Here is a 19,279-nt window from a genome sequence, read left to right as displayed (position 1 = left end):
GATGAGGAAAAGGAACAGATAATGGTCTGCCTGCTGCAAAACAAAAATTACTAATACTAAACTTTGTGCGCTGTACCAAAAAAAAAAAAACACAACGTGAAAGCAGTACTTGTCGTGGACTTTTATAGACTACTGTCTTGGGAAAAAACAACAACGCATCTAAATTACTGAATAATTAGCAGGGATGACAGTTTCACATTGCCATGTGCCATATACAGTTATTTTTGTTCCATCTTCAGATAAGATTCTCTGGGTTTGTATATTTCAAGAGGCCATCTGGTGCTGAACTTAAATAAATGTCCTTAGTTGTTAAGTAGTTACAGCTATTGAGTATTTGTGAAATAGGAATAATAGTCACCTATAAGATGCTTTAAAAATAAAATATAATGTTAGACAAGAGACTATCCGTGCCCCATATTTTTGCAGTTTAGAACTCAACATGCACCACAGAAATTAAAAAAAAAATAAACCACAATCTCAATTTAAAACTCCAGTTAAAATTTAATAGATTTCAACAGGATTCAAACATGACCTAACCTACTTTTAAGTAAAACAACAGTTTTTGATCATATTAAAGTGCTTCAAAATAAATGTAAATATAAAACTAGAAGAACACATTAGGATATTACGGTTCAATATATTCAGTGAAGCAAAATGCAAATGACTAAATTTATAGAAAGAGAACTTATTCTTTCAATGTCTGCTTTCTAAGTCACGAGCTTGTACTTTTTTTCCCCCCACCCAAACATTTGTTGCAATAGATTTAAGATTCATGCTCTTAGTCCATACATTGGAGAGAGAGCAAATTAATGAGTGCTGTTTACCTTCACTGTGACATAAAAGGACAGCAAGTTCCTTACCATCCCGTTTTTATACCCAAACATTTTACAAATAATCTTATATGAAAAAGACAGCAAGGCTTTGCACCTTCTCACATTCTGCTAAGTAGCACAGATTGAGCAAAGCTCAATAGTGTTGGCACCACATCATGCTGTATCTTCTGCCTTAAAAGTCTACTCATTCAGTGCACTCATCTTCAGTCTTGTGAACGCAGCCTTTTGGACTTGTTAAAAACATTCATTAACTAAGAGGAATTTAACCTGACCTGAAACAAACTTTCAAAGTTGCCAGAATTCTAGAAACATACAGCTAATATCTCAGCCACTGAATCAAAACTAAACCAAGACGAACCCTTCTAGTATAAAGTTCCAGTTACTATTAGGAGGAAGGCTGGAATGAAACACTAATTGATTACAAGGCATTTTGAAACTGTGTACCACCATACAGTTTTAACTCATTCATGCACTTGTGTAACAACTTATGCCCACTAAGGATGCTATCTACATTATATTCAGTTCTAAAAACTGGAATAGGATAAAAAGAATAATGGAAAGTAGTGGTTAGATGATCTACCATTTATACCAGGTATAGTTATCTAACCCCCAAAACCAGGACAATTTAAATTAACATCAGCCAGCTTACAACGTAACCCCAATTTTGTGACAGTAACATTTTGACAGTCTTAAAGACTTAATGGGATGTTTAAAAAAGCAAGTAATGTATTACATTGTCTGTGTTCTGAACTGATTCCACAGACCAAGGATAATTTGTCTCTTTCTGCTACTTTGTAAAACCCAGATGACTGAAAGAACAAAAAAGCAGCAGTGATCCATTTAGATCTGAGAGCTTTCTGCTCTTTAGTTTGCGTGTTTCTGAAGGGGACAGACAATGAAAGAGTTGGTCACAATTAGGTTTTCTCTTTCTACATTTCTGATGAACGTGCACACATGCATACCTATTGATTCACCTCTCCCCCACCTGGCCAAGATTTCCTCCTCTCCCCAACCCAAGAGTGGCTTCTGTTGTACTTTACTTCTTTCTGGTAGAAGGCTCTGCTCAAGAAATTCCACATGGCAAGAATGTTAAGACTGGCTTGCCAAAAAAACAGCACATCAAGACTGAGTGGTACTTAAAAAAAATCCCTGAGACAACTGTACAACTGCAATATACATGTGATAACTGCAAAGCATGTAAAAGTAACATAAATGTCACCCAGCCCTAAATTCCCCTTCTGATTAAGCTATTAGTATTCGTTTCAGTCATGATAATCAGCCAGAGGATTTCTAAGTAACTCTAAGTAACTCATACTTTTAAGAACAAATAGGTACAAATATATATATATATATTTTTTTTTTTACTGAAAACAGAAGTTTTTTTCTATTTAGTGTACTCTTTGGATGTATGGACTACAAAGAAAAAAATCTAATATCTTCTGAAGTATAAGGAGGGCAGAACATTTTTGTCTACTATTTTTTTTATTCCCAACAACAGGACAAAAATAGTATCCAGAGTTAAGAGATACTTTAAAGACTAACAGGGAAGGTCCAAAACACAGAGAAGTCAGGATTCTGACCTTAGCATTATGAAAGGGACAAGTGATAAATAACCTTGCAGGCATCAGACTTGGTTTTAGGGAAACAGAAATCAGGCCAGGACAGTGGGAGTAAGCCTATAGCCAGGCTTCGTCTCTTTGTACCAAAAGTGACAGGTGAAGAGAGCCTGTATCAGCTCCATGGAGCAGTGACAGTGCTGTACAAAGACAGGCTCATCCTGCAGGGGGGGGTGGGGGGGCGCGTTTTTCCTCACATATCAGCCCATTACAAAAGCTGCATTCAGCTTTTAGACAGAATTTTTCTGTTCTGTTAAGGCCATAAGGTTAGCCCAGTCATACCAGTCGCTCGCAAACCCCTACACAAATAGGTCATCACTTTGGCATGAACTGCTCCTGATATAATAATGGAAAAGTAGTCAAAAAAAGAAACCCCAAGCTTGTTTTGTATGTCTTTCTGTAATAGAATCTAACTAAACATTGATGTGTTGGGTAGAATATTTGATCACAAAACTTAGACCTGTATCTCATTTGTACTGGTCAAAGAACAGGAGGAAAGACCTGAAGAGGATTATTTTTATGCAAGAAGGACAACGACAAACACTGAAGTCATCTGATATAGTGCTTAACAGCTAAAAAGGAAACTTTTTTTCCCAGCTTTCAGTCTAAAAGTTTTGATTATTTCCAACATATGTATACATATGGAAAGTATTCATGAGTATTTTCATATTCCATGTGTTTCCATTCACTTGGTCTCATTCTCCCTCTAAGATCATCTTGAAGACAACAAATATACATTTTCATTCAATGTTTGTAAGTGAGCACCTAATCTAAAGTCCATCAGTTTGTTGAGAGAAAGTGCTGTTATTCATCAATTTCCCACAAAATAAACAAGTTGCTACCTCTTGATGGTGAATACTATCAGCTATTCTAACAAAATAATGCTATTAACCTATCTTCACCATGTGCTAGTGGCTTTTAAGTTGCTCATCTTTGATCATAAAAACACACTGGTGGCTATGGTACTCACATAGGAGGGAGAAAAAAAAAAAAGAAGTGAATGAACAAGGAACCTGTGCCAAGGACTCCAGGGTTATCATTAAATTTTATGAACAATCTCCAAAGCATACATACTAACTGTATGTACCAGACTAGACATTTTAAAATAGTAACAATAATCTGATTCTACGGGAGACAAAACCCATCTCAAAATATTCAAGGTGTTGGTGACATACAGAGCCCAAGAGGCTTAGAAACATTGAAACCCCAAGTTGGAAGGGACCCACAAGGCTTTCATCACCATCATACCTGAAGGTCAGACAATATTTATTTAAATATAGAATCTATGTGATATAGGTTACTAATGCTCTAGGTACCAAATAGGAATAAAAAGGCTAAGATTTGTACTCTGAAAAGTGTTTAGGCACTTAAACTCCACTGAGTTAGGAATAACCAAAAATAGCCATTGTCTTTGTGTTCTATAGATGCACTTCCTGATCTTCAGAACCTCTTGCAATGAACAAAAACATTTCTCTAACTGATGAGACACAAAATCACTCAAGTCTAACTAGCTTATAAGGACAGAGCATTCTCAAAAATGAAAAAATAAAAATAGAAGTAAACACTATTGTCTATTCCTTTATTTAAAGGACAACCTATCATGGGAAGAATTCAAACATGGCCAAAAATACCTCCCTCTGCCCTGAATTTTCTAACATTACATACTGTACCAGTCCCATACAAGACATTGCTGGAAAAGGCATTCCCCTAACTTGCCTGTGGCCAAGGGGCAACCTGTGCTTTTGGCCTACTCAGGGCTGAGAGCACGTCCTTGTGGCAGCAGTAAATATGAAACCTTGCAGGCAGGGATCGAGTCTGAGCACACACTCCCAGCCAGAAGGGATCCTGAGCTGCTGTCAGCGAGAGGCACGCTCTGCCTCCGGCGAGAGACACGCTGCCCCTCTGGGCACAGAAATGCACCCAGGGTTTGAGTTATGCCATTGTACCTCATGCCCACACTTTTGAAACAAAGAAGAAAAGGGATTTTGTTGTTCCACAAGTGGGTAACGGCAGTCAGTAGAGGGGTGTGGGAGACAGAATAGAGCATGGAAAAAGCATAATGACTTTTATTGTAGAAGTAGAGACCACGTGGGAGGAGTAGAGTATTAGAGTGGAAATTATGTTATTATGGTTTTAGAGAGAAAATGTATTCTAAACAGTTTTTTTCTTTTAAATTTACTGCCAAAAAGGTTGAAGACCATAAACATTTTATTAGAACCTGAAGTTTTAGGTTTCATGACATCTCAGAACTGCAAGGTTTTACTGTGGTCAGCTTAACTATGAGAGTTTTTATATTATTGCTATAAATCACCTGGGCTACTGGTAATTAGTTACAATTTTGTTTTAGTGTTTCTCCCCAAGATTGTCTCTCCAAAAGGCTTGGAACAATAGTTTCTATCAGCTTATCCCCAAGTAAGTAACCCCATTAGGACATGAGCTGACTTTGAATTACTACCTTCTTGTGGGGAGAGGAGAAGCAAAACAAAACACAGAACACTATGGCTAAATAAAACAACTTGAAAGCAAGATAAAGCATGTGTGTGCTGAAACTTCTGCTTCAAGGAAGAGGTGAAGAAAAGCGTTTCCTGGGGAATGAATGGAAAGCAGAAGTCTGACTGACAGCTATTCCCTTAAGTCATCAATGCCTGAACAGAAGGACACAAGTTCAACCCCACAGCTTCCACCCAAGCATTCTCCACCTTTCCTCCTTTTCCACCACCTCAAACTCCTTCTGCCTCCTCCAGCAGTCTATGGGCTAGGAAAAAAAAAATAACTTCCATCTGAATATATATTTAATATTATCAGAACAATTAATATTAGTTAGCAGCTAGTGGTAAGTTCCCACTCTTACACCCCTTTGCTCTACGCACATTGAAATGTTGTGCACATAATGATACTGTCTACGCAGCCTTCCCCTTAGTCATCTTCCCCTTTGTGCATGTGCAGTAGCACAAAACAGGGAAGAAAATAATGACTTGAAGTTCAGCTTAAATTATTCTTCCTGTTCTTAAAAAAAAAAAGTACATGTTACTTCATACAGGGGAAAATTCAAAGTATTGCAGAAACTGTACTTTGAAGGTAGAATTTTCCCAGTGTATTAGCCGTTTGATGAGCACTTTGTCTTCTCATTACTCACAAGAAAATCATAAGACTTTTCACTATGCTATCCTATCTTTCTCCTCCTCCAAATTGCTTCTCCGGAAGTACAACACTTCGTATATATACAGGGGAAAAAAAAACAGCAACACAAAAAGACACTTTTGGAAGTAACAGCAATTAATGGCTAAAGCAAAATACGCCTCACATGACAAAGCAAGATCACTAACTTGCTAATAGTTTCCAAGGTAGCTGGTACTGCACCAGAGATTGAGCACAGTATTTTTCCCTCCTATATCCCTTCGTAATTTTCAGAAAAATACTGCAGAAGAAGGCACCAGCCTCTGTAAGCAATGGTTTTAGACATTCTCCAAAAACAACAGCTTAGAAGTATGACTATGAGTCACAGCTCTATGCATTTCTCTCAGGGCACTGAAAGTTTCTAATAAGCACAACATTCCAGATCCTGACATGGAAAAGCGCCATGCCGTATATCTTTTCTCTGCAGAGCAGAAAGGGGCTGTTTCATAAACTGCCAGTATCCTACAAAACAGGGAAAATGCTCTTCACAACCATCAAATGAAAACACTGATGATTTTTTTTTCTACGGAACAATTTACATTTTTGAATGATACTTATATTTCACTGTTTCCATTGCTAAAGATGACAAGAAGCATCTTCTTGGACCATGTTTCTGACAAACATAACGTCCTCGTTTTTCCTGCACACATTTCACTCTAATTAAGGTCCTCAAAATGAATAGGTAGGTCTTAAGCAATTTTACTCTACCCATTGAAACAAATGGTCTGAAAATATCATTATGTAGGGACATGACTAGAAAGACCCTGGACTGAAAGACAACAACATAGCTAGCTAGCTAGCTTCACTTCAGGCACTGATTTGTAAAATCTCTATATTCATATCAAAGCTGAAGGAATATTTCAAATCAACGTTAACTGGGCCAAATAAAACCTTTTCAAGACCTAACAATTCCACACTGATTTCAGAAGACTGATTTTCATAGATTACTTTCTACAGCTACTATTGAGGTGGGCTAGCATGACATCCTGCTACTACTATATTTTACGTCTCCATACTGTCACCATTTGACATGCAAGCCATGCTTGATATATTTAGAAACTCCACAAGAGTTACTGCATCAGGTGGGATTCTGCAAGCATCAAGGAGCATCTGGCTCAGGATCAACAGCTCTACATAGAAGTAAGATTCCTTAGATCAGCAAAATGTTATTAAAAAGAAATGCTGTTGATACAACCTGGAACTAAGAAAGTACCTGGTAACAACACCACAATGAGAACAAAACAAGAGAAAACTGACTCTCCTGAAAAGAAGCTAGAACTAAATCAGTTCATTAGATGAAGCCAACGATCAATCTTTAAGTCAGTCAGCCTTCATATTTTCAAGAACAACCTTAACACCAACACGAAGTTAGAAACCACTTGTACTGCAAAGGAAGGTCAAAATGTAACCAAGAAGAGTAAACTAAGTTTTGAGGAACATTTTTTTTTCCTTTTTTTTTCTTTTCTTTTTTTTTTTTTAATGTGCAAAGTCATTAATTCAAGAACTAGAGGAAAAGATGTTCATCGGTCTTGCAGCTCATGAGCAGAAAACACCAGAAAGAATAACCATGACATCGTGCTCAACATGAACACGCAACTCTACAATATTTCCAGGTAGAGATAATGCTTTAATGTCATTTTATTTGCCACAGATAAAACCGTGCAGAACATTGCTTAGGTTCTTCCTAGCCATAAAAAACCATAGGAACAGAACAAGCACGGAGAAGTGCCCTGTTTTCTAGTCATCATACCACGCAAGAGGAAGTTACACACCTGTCTTGTTTAAAGGCTGCTTAGAAGTTTGGCTAATTTTACCTCAGAAAAGCGAGGTCTGACTGAGCAAGTTGTCTTCTAAAAGGAAGAAAGGAAGAGTATGTAGGCTAAACAAAGATACTTGTAAAAAAAAAATCAGACAAACGGGCTGCAGTCTCAGCATGTGCTCCACATACAACTTCGCAGAAAGTTCTAGTCCTCAGTAAAATCTCTGGAACAGTCTTCCATTACATGTATAGGATGGGAGAAAAAAAAAACAAAAAAAACAGAAAATCTAGGACAGCAACCCACCATTGAATCAAGATCAATGATGTAGTTGTTTACTAAAGCAACAGGATTAACAAGTATACAAATAGTTGAGTTCAGGGCAAAAGAGGTTTCAGGCTAGGACTGCCAATCTGTATCTATCATCAACCTTAAAATTAAACAATTCTGGAGATCCATCAGTGTTACAAAATTAAAGTTTCATCTCCTTTTCTTGAAAATATAAGTCAAAAGGACATCAGACTGAGCTTCTCCCTATCCTTCGCAATACCGTGCAAAAGGTTGACAAAAGAGATTCCTTCCCACCTTTAAAAAAAATAATCTTGTAACCCTCCCTGTCAAGTTACAAGCACTATCAGGGTCATTTCAACTTCAAGGAGTTTTACCCTAAAGGAAATTCTTTCCATTCCCTTTCCTGTTTGCTACGATTAACTCAGCGTGCATTTACAATCTCTTTCATACTGAAGCCGAATGTTATACAAAACCCTGAATTTTTAAACACTTAATAAAATGGCATACAAAAAACAAACAAAGATCTGAAGGTCCGTTTCATGGTTTGGCAAGCATAGAAATATTTAGAAGTATAATTACTGTGAAGTTGGATGAGCAAGAACAGGAACTGTCTCAATCTTCTGATGTTCTGCTGACTCTTGTTTATAGTTAACGAAGCTAAAAGGTAAGACTAAACACAGAAAGGTATAAGCAGCACCTGCTTGCAGAGGTGAACCACTTTATTTTAGATTTTTAAATAACATGACATCACATCATTTTTTTTTCCAGTCACATGGATAACTCTAGCATAGATTATCAGAAGTTGCACAATAGTAAAATTAGCAGTCAGAGCAAAAGAATACAAATGTGGTTTTGACTGGCTGAGAGCCAATTTCAAACTCGTATTGTCCTGCTCTTTAAGAGCAAAACAATCTTTTGGAAGAGATCCAATTGAAAAGCTCAATAGATGTTCACACACTCAAATTCCAGTATTGCTAATCATGTTGTAGAATTCAGTGACAAGGCCAGCAATGCATATCTGAAGCAAAACCTGAACGGATGCTATTTTCTTTAAGTGCTTATTCTTTTGTAAGAGTTATAAAATATTTAACTGCCAATAATTTGGTAGTTCTCGTCAACTGATTTAAACAGTGTATTTTGTACTCATATATTCTTTGTCTTAGACTAATAACAAAATCTTCCCAACATCATAGTACAGAAATATTCTGTACTATAACAAAATAAGTAGAAACAGAGTGGAGCATCAACTAAAATTCTCAATTATCAGACCAACTAACATTGGAAAAAAAGCCTTTCATAGAATAATTCACACTGGATGGTACCTCAGGACATCATCTAACTGAACATCCTGCTCAAAGCACTGAATTCAGACCAACTCGCTTAGGCCTTTGTCCAGTCTGGTCTTAAGAACTGGAAAGTATGTAGCTTCCACCGCCTGTCTGCACTACCTGTTTCCATTCCCCTAGTCCTCGTAGTGAATTTTGCTTCCTAATGCCAGATCAGAACCTCACCTGTTCTAGATTATAAGCACTGTCATCTCCTACCCTCTTTAAAGGACCTCCCCCTGTCCTACTAACCTCTTCTTGGGTATCACAAGGCAGCTGTTGGGTCCCCCCCAAACTTTGTTGTCTCGGCTATGCAGACCCAGTTCTCTCAGCCTCTCCTTATGATCTCCAGCCCAACATTTCAGTGCCCAGCCACCGCGCTAGCTTCAGTTTAATCAATCTTTCTCATGCATTCGAGGAATCAAAACTGGATGCAATATATCCAGTGCAGTCTAAGGAATGCCGAACACTGACAACCTCCTGGTCATAAAGCTTAGTGTGTGGCCACCAGAAGACAGAGATATGCTGACACGTCCATCAGCGCACGCAGGTCCTTTTCAACAAACCTACTTCCCAGGCAGGCAGCCCCCAGGCTATACCGTGGCAAGAGACTCTCCCACCCCAGGCATAAGAAATCACATTTATCCTTGTTGAATGCCACAAGGTTTATTACGGTCCATTCCTCCAGCCTCTAAAACACGGAGCACTGTCCTCAACCATGCCAATGACTCCCCCAGTCAGATGTCACACATAAATTTGATGAGGATAGGCTTCATCTCCTCCAGGTCAGATAAAGGTACAAAACAGGACAGGTCCCTGTCCACTCGTAACTGATCTCCAGGCAGAGAACAAACCACTGGCTGCAAATTTTTTGAGCTTGACAGTCCAGTTGCTGTCTCATTCCTCTAGCTCTCCCATCCAAAACATAACACTGTAATTTGGTTACACAGATGCTGTGAAAATTGCACGAGAAGCCTGGATAAACATCAAGGTAGATGATGGGCAAACTGCCATAAGCAATATTAAATCTAACCTGATAGAACTTATTGTGTCAGCAATATACAGAAAGCTCCCAGAACTACTGATAAAGATTATGTAAAAGATACTCAGGGACTTCACAGAAGGATATTTTAATGATTGTTTAGGAAAAAAAAATTGCACTAGATTTCTTACTCTTAGGGAAGAAAACATAGGGATAAAGAAGAATATGCTTAGAGTCCCTGAGGAGAAACACTAATTTCACCACCCAGGGTAGGAAACCAAAATGCATTATCCCCCTTATCCATGAATGATGCAATGGGAAAGACATCATACTACAGCAAACAAAGCAGAATTACTCAAAAATTAAAATTCTTGATCAATGTAATTGATTATTTCATATAAAGCTGCAACAAATACGTTGACCTCTACTTAGAGGATTTCTAGTTGAGGAAATTTTCACAGTGCCCCCCACAAGTGACTAGAAGTCAGGACAACACTTGCTGGGAGTCCGCGAAGAATGGTTTGTTGAAGAGTGGTGTGGGTCTTTTTTGCTTTGCATTTGTTTTTTTCCAACCTAGTTACCTGACATTAAGTCACAGTGAGGAGGATCTAACATATTTTAGATGCATCTTATCATTACTCTTCCCACAGTTATTCCTGTAGCTGCCACAAAGAATTGTACTAAGAGATGTGCCTGAAACAGCGGGTAAAGCAAAGATGTGGTTCAGGAGAACCTCTAAGGTGCAACTTTAACGCCGCTGGCCTACAGGCATACTGAATATAGAATCTCTAAGGTGCAACTTTAACGCCGCTGGCCTACAGGCATACTGAATATGGTAAAACAAGTGAACACTGACACAGTTGGGTAGAGTCTACACAAGAAAGAGAAAAAACATTAACAATGAACATCCTTCTTAGGAGAAGAAGAATATTACTATGCATATATGCAAATATCCCATTTTAATATGCAGCCACAAAATTTTCATAGGCATAGAGCAAGACAGATATTTAATTAACTGTTTGTGCATACAAAGGCATAGTTTGTATCACATTACCAGGCACAACAGCACACTACACATTGATAGCATGAGTATAATCTTAAATATTTAACAGTACATAAAAATGCAGCAGTAAAGTTGAAACTAAAAGTCATTACAAAATGCAATATCTTTTGCTGCAGAACAGTATGATGTAAAGAATGGTCAGCTACTTCTAAGAACTATTTTCTAAGGAAACAAGCTTTATGCAATCACACTGTGAAACTCCTCCCTCCGCCTCAAGGTTGTTTGGGGCCTGTTTGACTCAGCAAGATTTGGAAAAAAAAAAGAGTAATTACACTTACAGAAATTTAATTAGAAAAAAAATTACACAACCACAGAGAAAAAGCACAAGGCATCCCAACTCATCCATTAGGGCTGGAGCACCTCTCCTACGAAGGAAGGCTGAGAGAACTGGGGATGGTCAGCCTGGAGAAGAGAAGTCTCTCTTCTAAGGGAGACCTTAGAGTGGCCTTCTAGTACTAAAAGGGGGCTTATAAAAAAAAAAAGATGGAGAGCAACATTTTACACAGGCAGGTAGTGATAGGACAAGGGGTAACGGTTTTAAACCAAAAGAGTGGAGATCTAGTTCAGACATAAGGAAGAAATTCTTCCCTCAGAGGGTGGTGAGGCCCTGGCACAGGCTGCCCAGAGAAGCTGTGGATGCCCCATCCCTGGAGGTGCTCAAGGCCAGGCTGGATGGGGCTTTGAGCAACCTGGTCTGGTGGGAGGTGTCCCTGCCCATGGCAGGGGGCTGGAACCAGGTGATCCTTAAGGTTCTTTCCTACCCAAACCATTCTGTGATTCCGTGAATTGTGAGAGAAGCACCAACATTAGCAGACCTATCAAATCTCAAACTCATAGATTAACAAAGCACTGCTTGCCCTTCATTCAGAAGCCTCCAGTAGCGATAATGACTTTTCAGGGATCTAGGATAAGAGACTAACAGAAGTTCAGAATTCCAGCAAGTCCCTCTGACCTAACAGCAGCAACCTCAATACATCTAGAAAACTCTGTTGGAGCTCAACTGATATTTGCTAGCCTGTCTTTTTGGTGTGGCACTCTGAGCAACCACCTTTACAGCTCTCACCCAGTTCAGATGATCTCATCTGTCCTGTCTCCTTCGCAAGCTGGTAAAATTCTACATCTGAAGAGAAGTGGAAATAAGCAAAACTGTTCTCACGTTGCTATGGATTACAATGACCATTGTGTTTGCTTCACTCAGTCTCACTATCTTCAAAAAGATGGATTTGGAATGGCTTCCTATACAAACAAGACTGCGTGATTGGAAGAGACTTAACAATACACCAAGAAAGTTGCAGAATAGCAGTGAATCTGAGAGGGGGAAGACAGCCACCTCCAGACCAACTGCCAGGTAAGGGAGAAAGGATCTAAGTATTCACAGGTTTATCCCAGCAGCTGCTGATTCTGTCAGGCAGTTCCTACAACTGCCTATGGTATCTCTGTCAAATTATTCAGTGAATAGACAGTTGTCTCAGTTGTCCAAAAAAGGAACTTGAAATAGAGAGTTACTGTTTGATGAAGGATTTTAACTATATGGACACCATTTCACTGTTTTATATAGCTTAACCCAGATCAAAGAATTTGGGGATCAGACTAAGGTGTATCTAGGTATCAGCAACATAAAGGGAGGGAACCGTGGAAGTGCCAAAACAAGACCCATGTGTTAGCATATTCTATGAAATAAAAAAATCCTCAAAGCTATTTGAAAGTTTTCCTCATATAATTGTCCTTGTTGAACAACCACTAAGTCTCCCACCCCAAACGTATGAACAACCTAAAAGTTATTTCAGTTCAAATTACTGCATCTCCTGCACATATTGGCCATGCACAGAGAAGCACCTTCGAGTCATTTAGCATGTGACAAGAACAGTAGTTCTTCAAAATGGCAACACTAAAACAGTAACTGTGTAGTTTATCATTAGACACCAATTTCATACCACATTTTGATGGAACATATGACAAACTAAACTGAGTCCCCAGTGGTTTCACTTGTTAGCTTTCCAGTATCAGACTGGAGCTCACTGACATAACATAGCCTTAAACTAATTCCTGCCTTCTCTCAACTCCTATCACAGGTTCCATACTGTCAAACATAAAACGTTTTTCTCTAAGCCTCAGATGGAAGAGAACAGAGGAGTAATGACAACACTGCTGAGAAAATCGGCCATGGGTTTGTAAATACAATGGGTTGTTTTGCATTAGTCCAATGAACAAAATTATTCTCACACTGGGTTTGCATTCATCATCAATTAGAATTTTTACATGACAAACCCAGAGCATCCTGCTGAAACCAAATCACAGCTGGCAATCCTTGTGAGGCAACACAACCCTCTTTGAAACAGCTCCCTTCATTGCTATAGAGGGAAAAAAAACCAACACACTAGGAATAATAATAATAAGCTGTTGTCCTGACAACCTCACAAAGGCTTACTTTACTACAGCAGAACAGCAAGATAACCTGGTCACCTTAAACTGCTCCCAATTCTTCCAGAGCAGCTGGCCACCACAATAAGCAAGACATATACGCGTGCAAACACCCTACATATAATATGCATGTTATGCATGCAGATGTATGCATATACACAGCCACATTTTTTCCAGTTTACGTCACACTGGTATTGCAATGAGATTTCACACTAAAGCATGTCAAGTATTCACTTCCAGTGCTGAGAGTCTAGAAAAATACTTGGAGGTGCTTGTTTCCTTGAATGTTCTTTAGGTACCTAAAAGTAGGAAATAACTGGTATTGAACTGAAAACCACAAATGACAACAACGAGAGAGGAAGAGTGTGATTAGGTAACCCACAGCTCCCAGATGAAAAAGTGAATAAATAAACAAGCAAAACAAACAAAAAAGAAAAAAATACCACAGACTGAAATTTCATATCTTTCACAAAGCCTCCTCCACAAAACATGAGAGAGAGAGAGAGCGCGAGCGCACACACACACTCCTTTCCAGAGCCGGTTTTGCTAACTATGCATTAATCACAGGACTTGTTTTTACTCCCCCAAGTGAAGGGAGAAAAAAAACACACACGGGTTTTAACATTATATGCATTTACAACATCTGTAGAAAGCTGTATTCTCTTCTTACTCCCCCTTCTGTTCTTACCTCTGTGATTGCCACTCAGTTCTCAGATCCTTACAAAATTTACCAGAGTTGATGAAAATAAATATAAAAAAACCAACATGGAAGACAAAATATGAGTATTACACAATGGTCCAGATTCTCCTTTCTCTCTCATACATACAGAGAAAACAAGTGTCAAAAAACATCCAAAAACAAACAAAATAGAAAACCACCTTTGAGTGAGTTCAATAGCATACATTAGATTTTACAAACATTCTAATTCTATTTCATTTACTTCCACAAAACCTCTAATGTTCTCAGAGTGGCTGTCCTTACGGGTACTTTTTGTTAGGTAGTGTAATCTGCTGTTTATGTAATCTGTAAAAACAGTTCTATAATTTCATCATAGATTGTATCAGGGTTAAAATAAAGATTGGTGAACCAAAAGGGAAATGGAAGCACAAGTTGTTGATTTGTATCAGAGCTTTGTATCTGTATTATGTGTCCTCTAACATGAATCCCATCAAATCATTTTAATATCACTTAAGCCTGAAAAGTTGTATTTTGAAATACCTGTGATTCAAAGGCCTACCTAAAAGATGAGGTAGCAAGCAGGTATTATCACAGTCGACAGCCACGGTGCCAGGGAGAATCTGGGGGAAGAGGGCATGAAGGGAGAGGAAAAAGAAGGAAGGAACGGCAAGCAGCATAGGAGGATTACACTAATGTCTGCAAAGCTGGCTATGTCACTCTGCAGGATGCAGGACAACAAATGAAGACATTATGTAAGAAAAGAATCAAAGTCAATGGCAAAACTCCAAGCTCTGTGCTCAGAATTTCATTTGAGCATCTGAATTTGCCAAGCTGCTGAGGGGGAGGGGAAGACATGACAACTTCAGCTACTGCCACCTTCCAGCTTCCTAGCTACTACAGCACAATTTACTACCTCTCCTCCTGCCTTCTTCTGGATTCCTGTACATCCAAGGGATTCCTTCCTCCCACTGCAGTATCTTTCTACATCACATCTCTTAGCTTTAAGAAAATAGAGAAAGCTTTATACTAAAGTGAGCCGCGTCATGTTCTTAAGGAATACAGATCCCCAGGTAACAGGAACTAAAATAAATGTCTACTTCCTTTCAAACATTACCGTTCTTTAAAATGTTTCACAACAGACCCAATAAGGCTGCTTGCTCGCAGGTTCAAGAAGATGGGACAGCAGCTGCTTATGTTTCTTACACGCTCAGGAGATTATCTCCATAAGGATTCAAGACACACTTTAAACAAGACCTTTAATTATGTATGAGCTGAACATTATTTGAAAAACTCCAGAAAACTAGAATCCAGTTATAAGCCATGAGTTGCTAACTGCTGATGTAATTACACTTCTATGATCCAAACAAGAGTCTATGTATGTTCTAGTTAAGAACTCTGATGCAAAATAATCCCAATGACATTTCTACCTACTGCTGTCCTGCCTTCACTTAAAACTAGAGGAGTATCACCAACTATAATCATCCCTCCCAATCTTCAGTTTATTCAATTATGCCTAGAAATGGGTTTAAACCTGGGGTCTGTGCTTTACCACAAATGAAGGCAGCATCTCTCTCATTTGAGACTGAGAGAGTAAATCAGATATTTAAGTTCAGTGTTGCACAGTAAACTATAAAAAAGAAAGACTGCTAATTCACATAAAGTCCTAGCATTTCTTAAAAATATATTTAAACAGTTGTATGGCATCACTGGTGAGTGTCATGAGGAATTAGTGTTATTCTTAATGCACTCTATGAAAAAAACAGTATTTTCAAAATAAAAAAGTGTTACACATACTTTTCCATCTACTAAAAGCAAATTTCCTAATCAGAGCTATATACTGCAACAGTCTTAGTGAATACCTAGCATTGGATTCTCAGATTTGGTAGAGAATTATCACCGTATTTCCCCAAAATAATTCAGTCAGAAAAAACAGGGCAGAAAGATATTGTGAGGAGCACACCAGCCTAAACTTCCTGAACTGTTCATATTTATAATAGGATGAATTTTCCCTTAAAAATAGAGATAAATTGACATTTGTCTTAACTTTGCAAGAAGTAATGTTTTAAAGCATTGAATACTATCTAGTATATCAAAATTTTTGACTACAATACCATAGCAAATAATAAACACAGCCGCCTCCTCTTTCCCTCACTGATTCACAGTGCAGCTTGCCCAAACACCAGTCAAGTCTGAACACAAACGTAGGACAAAGTACAACACTTTAAACTGAAAAGCAAAAATCGCAAGGAAAGAGAAGGGAACACTCATCAAACCGTGACATTTCAAGCTGTCAGTATGGCTACTGTTGATAATCTTGGATGACTACAGTGAGAAACTAGATAACCCAGCACTCCACCCTCTTTCCACAATCAGTAGCTTGTATCTTATATTTTCATACTAACGTAGCATTTCTCACTCGTTATTACCAAACTAGACCGCTCATCAGTAAAAAGCATGAAGCTCCCAGATATATTTTAACATCCAGCCATCTAAATGTAATCTGAATCCCAGCAGCTAAGGCAAGGAGAAAATACTCACTTTCTCCTGCAGGTAGAACTGCTGCTCTGCACACAATCTTAGGGGCAATGCCCGACTACCACGTCCAACACGAAGCTGACAGTGATGAAAGAAGTGCCTCGGTTCACTTGCAAAGGTCATTAAGAAGCAAAAGAAAGGGGTGTTTTTTGCCTGTTCAACCACTGCCTCGCTTAGTTCCTTAACTCTTGTCATTTCCAAGAGCATTTCACAACGTACTTAAGTAACGGTATATATCAGTACATGTCTACAGAAAAGACCATATTATCTTTCTTTCAGGATGACAGAACAGAAACCTTTAAAATTCTTTGATTTGCACAGTAAGCAAATACCAGCTAGGAAAAGATTGAGCTTTTGTTTAGTTCTGGGTTTCACATTATACCCTCGGCATATATGAGTGACATCTTTAATTGATCCAATACGATTGGTGAAACTGCCTGGCATCCTTACAAGCAAGTACTCCTTGTTATATCCAAAGTGCTGCGTGCCCTGGTAAGGTAACCCACTGGGCATGCAAAACCAAGACAACACATTCAGAGACCTCTCTGTGATCTTGCTTTATACGAACGCTACATAAATTATAAATCAACTGTTGTATGGTAATGCATCATAGCTCTTGATGATTTAAACATTTTTGCATTAATAATAAAAGATATTTCAGAGATCAAGTTTAGGACTCGGGTATTTCAGAGCTACTACCAAAGAAACAAACAGGGAGCAAATCTGGCACTCCACTGACAACGGGGGCAGTTTTGGAAAAGAGAAGAAAGAGGCTAATAAAGCATCAGGCCCAGGCTTTCCGATACCTAGCAGGCTGTGATGCACCATGTTCCGGAATCCAACTCCAAAATATTTCAGTCCAAGATAGCTAGGCACAAAATCTAGGCGAAAAAAAGTGCAGTAATATTGTTCAGCTATTATGGCTCTTTCTAAAATGAAGTCCAACAAACTAAGTAGTAACTGAGATGATACTATTGTTTCTTTACGTTTACAGCCTTTCCTATCCAGCTGCCTTCCTTTAAAGGAACCTGAGCGTTTTTCAGAACTATACTGCAACTAAGCAAGCTTCCTTTAGATACTGGTAGTACATACATAAAATGTCTGTAAGCAGTTGAAGTGATGAAAAGACTGAATTGTATCAGCCTGTAAGCAAACTTTAAGTTCTGTTCTGGTCTAACCAGCGCCGAACTGCTCAAGAAGATAGTTTACTATTCACATGAAGGAAAAAAAAAAATAGACAAACGCAGAAATAGTCGGCTGCAGAAACAGATTACATGCTTGCCTTCTCCGGCGGATACCTGATATAAGAAAGCCATCTAGCGTTAACTTCTAGAAGTGAGAACCGCACACAAAAGAGCCGGGGAGCGTTCGTGCGAGCGGTTCCCTTTTAACTTCGCACGCTCCCCGCACCGTGACCCCCAAACTGGCTCCCAGCGGAGGGGCCGGGCCGGAGGCAGCCCCCCCGAGCTCCGCCAGCTCCTCCGCCGCCCCGCTCCACCGCCGCCGCCGCCCGGAGCTGCAGGCGGCCAACTTCGGGGCCGCCCCGCCGCGCCCGGCCGCGAACCCCGCAGCGACGCCGGTCCCGAGCGGGTCCCGAGCCCCCGGTCCCCCCCGGGAGGGCTCCGGAGCCCCCGGGGCTGCTCGCCGCGGACCGGCCGCTGCCCCCCCCCCAGCCCCGAGGCACCTGGCGGGGAGCGGGGCCGCCCCCTCCTTACCTGCCGCTGCCCTCGCTGCGCCTGCTCCGGCCACGGGACCCCCATGGCCCGCGGGGCTCCGCTGCCGGGCTCCCCTTCTCCGCCCCCCTCCCGCGGGAGGAGCCGTTAACGGAGGCGGGCGGGGGGGGCGGCCGTTGGGGTCGGGGCGCGCGGGCGGGCACGCGCTGCTAGCGCTGCTGCTGCTGCTGCTGCTGCTGCAACCGCTGCTGGTGCTGCTGCTCCCGCGCCCCCCCGGCACCGCTCGCGCTCTGCCCGGCGCTCGCTCTCGAGTGCGCCTCAGCCGCCGGACGGGGAGGGGAGGGCGGGGGCGGGGCCTCTCCCCCCGCCTCCCCGCCCCTCGCCCCCTCGCCCGCCCCCTCGCCCCGCCCCTCCTCGCCGTTGGCTCCGCCGGCTCGGCCCCTGGGGAACGCCGGCTCCTCATTGGTCAGCGGGGCTGTCGCGCAAGCGAAGGGCCGGGCACCGCCCCGCCTTCGCCCTGCCCTGTGAGGGAGCGGGCGGCAGGTGGGGGGGGGGGGGGGCCGTCCCCGCAGCGCCGAGCCCAAGGTGCCGGGACCGCGGCCGGCTCCGAGCCCTGCCCCTGCGCACCCAGGTCCGGTCTGGGAACTTGAATTTCCCTATGGCCGGTCCTGCAAGAGACCGTGTCTGTGATCCCCGGGCCCGCTTCCACACGGCGGTTGCGACACACGAGATGTTATCGCGACCGGTGCGGTAGCTCCCATCTGCTGCCGCGAATCGGGCGGCCTGCGACGTCACTGGAAATAAAGTCTGCCCCTACGAAACCCCACGGAAACAGCCCATGGGTCTCCTGTTTATTTTCCAGACCTCTCCTGCCTGCTTTCCCCTCCGCCCGCGCCCACCTGCCGCGGGCACGTAACTTTGTGGCCG

General features: G+C 41.0%; 1 protein-coding gene across 5 annotated transcripts in view; it reads right to left on the bottom strand.

Moving 5' to 3' along the window:
- The window catches only part of SIPA1L2 (signal induced proliferation associated 1 like 2), a 139,425-nt gene extending 120,747 nt beyond the window's left edge, over positions 1 to 18,678 (bottom strand). For 3 of the 5 annotated variants that reach the window (XM_048047247.2, XM_048047249.2, XM_048047246.2), the window contains exon 1: positions 18,395 to 18,677. The gene's annotated coding sequence lies outside the window, so the exon portion shown is untranslated. Of the gene's footprint in view, positions 1 to 18,394 lie in introns of all 5 variants that reach the window. The other 2 variants (XM_048047245.2, XM_048047248.2) reach the window with 2 other exon arrangements.
- Positions 18,679 to 19,279: the final 601 nt, after the last annotated feature.

The sequence above is a fragment of the Anser cygnoides genome, chromosome 3, assembly GCF_040182565.1.
Source record: "Anser cygnoides isolate HZ-2024a breed goose chromosome 3, Taihu_goose_T2T_genome, whole genome shotgun sequence".
Taxonomy (NCBI): Eukaryota; Metazoa; Chordata; class Aves; order Anseriformes; family Anatidae; genus Anser; species Anser cygnoides.
Note: the sequence above shows the minus strand (reverse complement) of the source record. Positions and strands in the feature narration are given on the sequence as shown.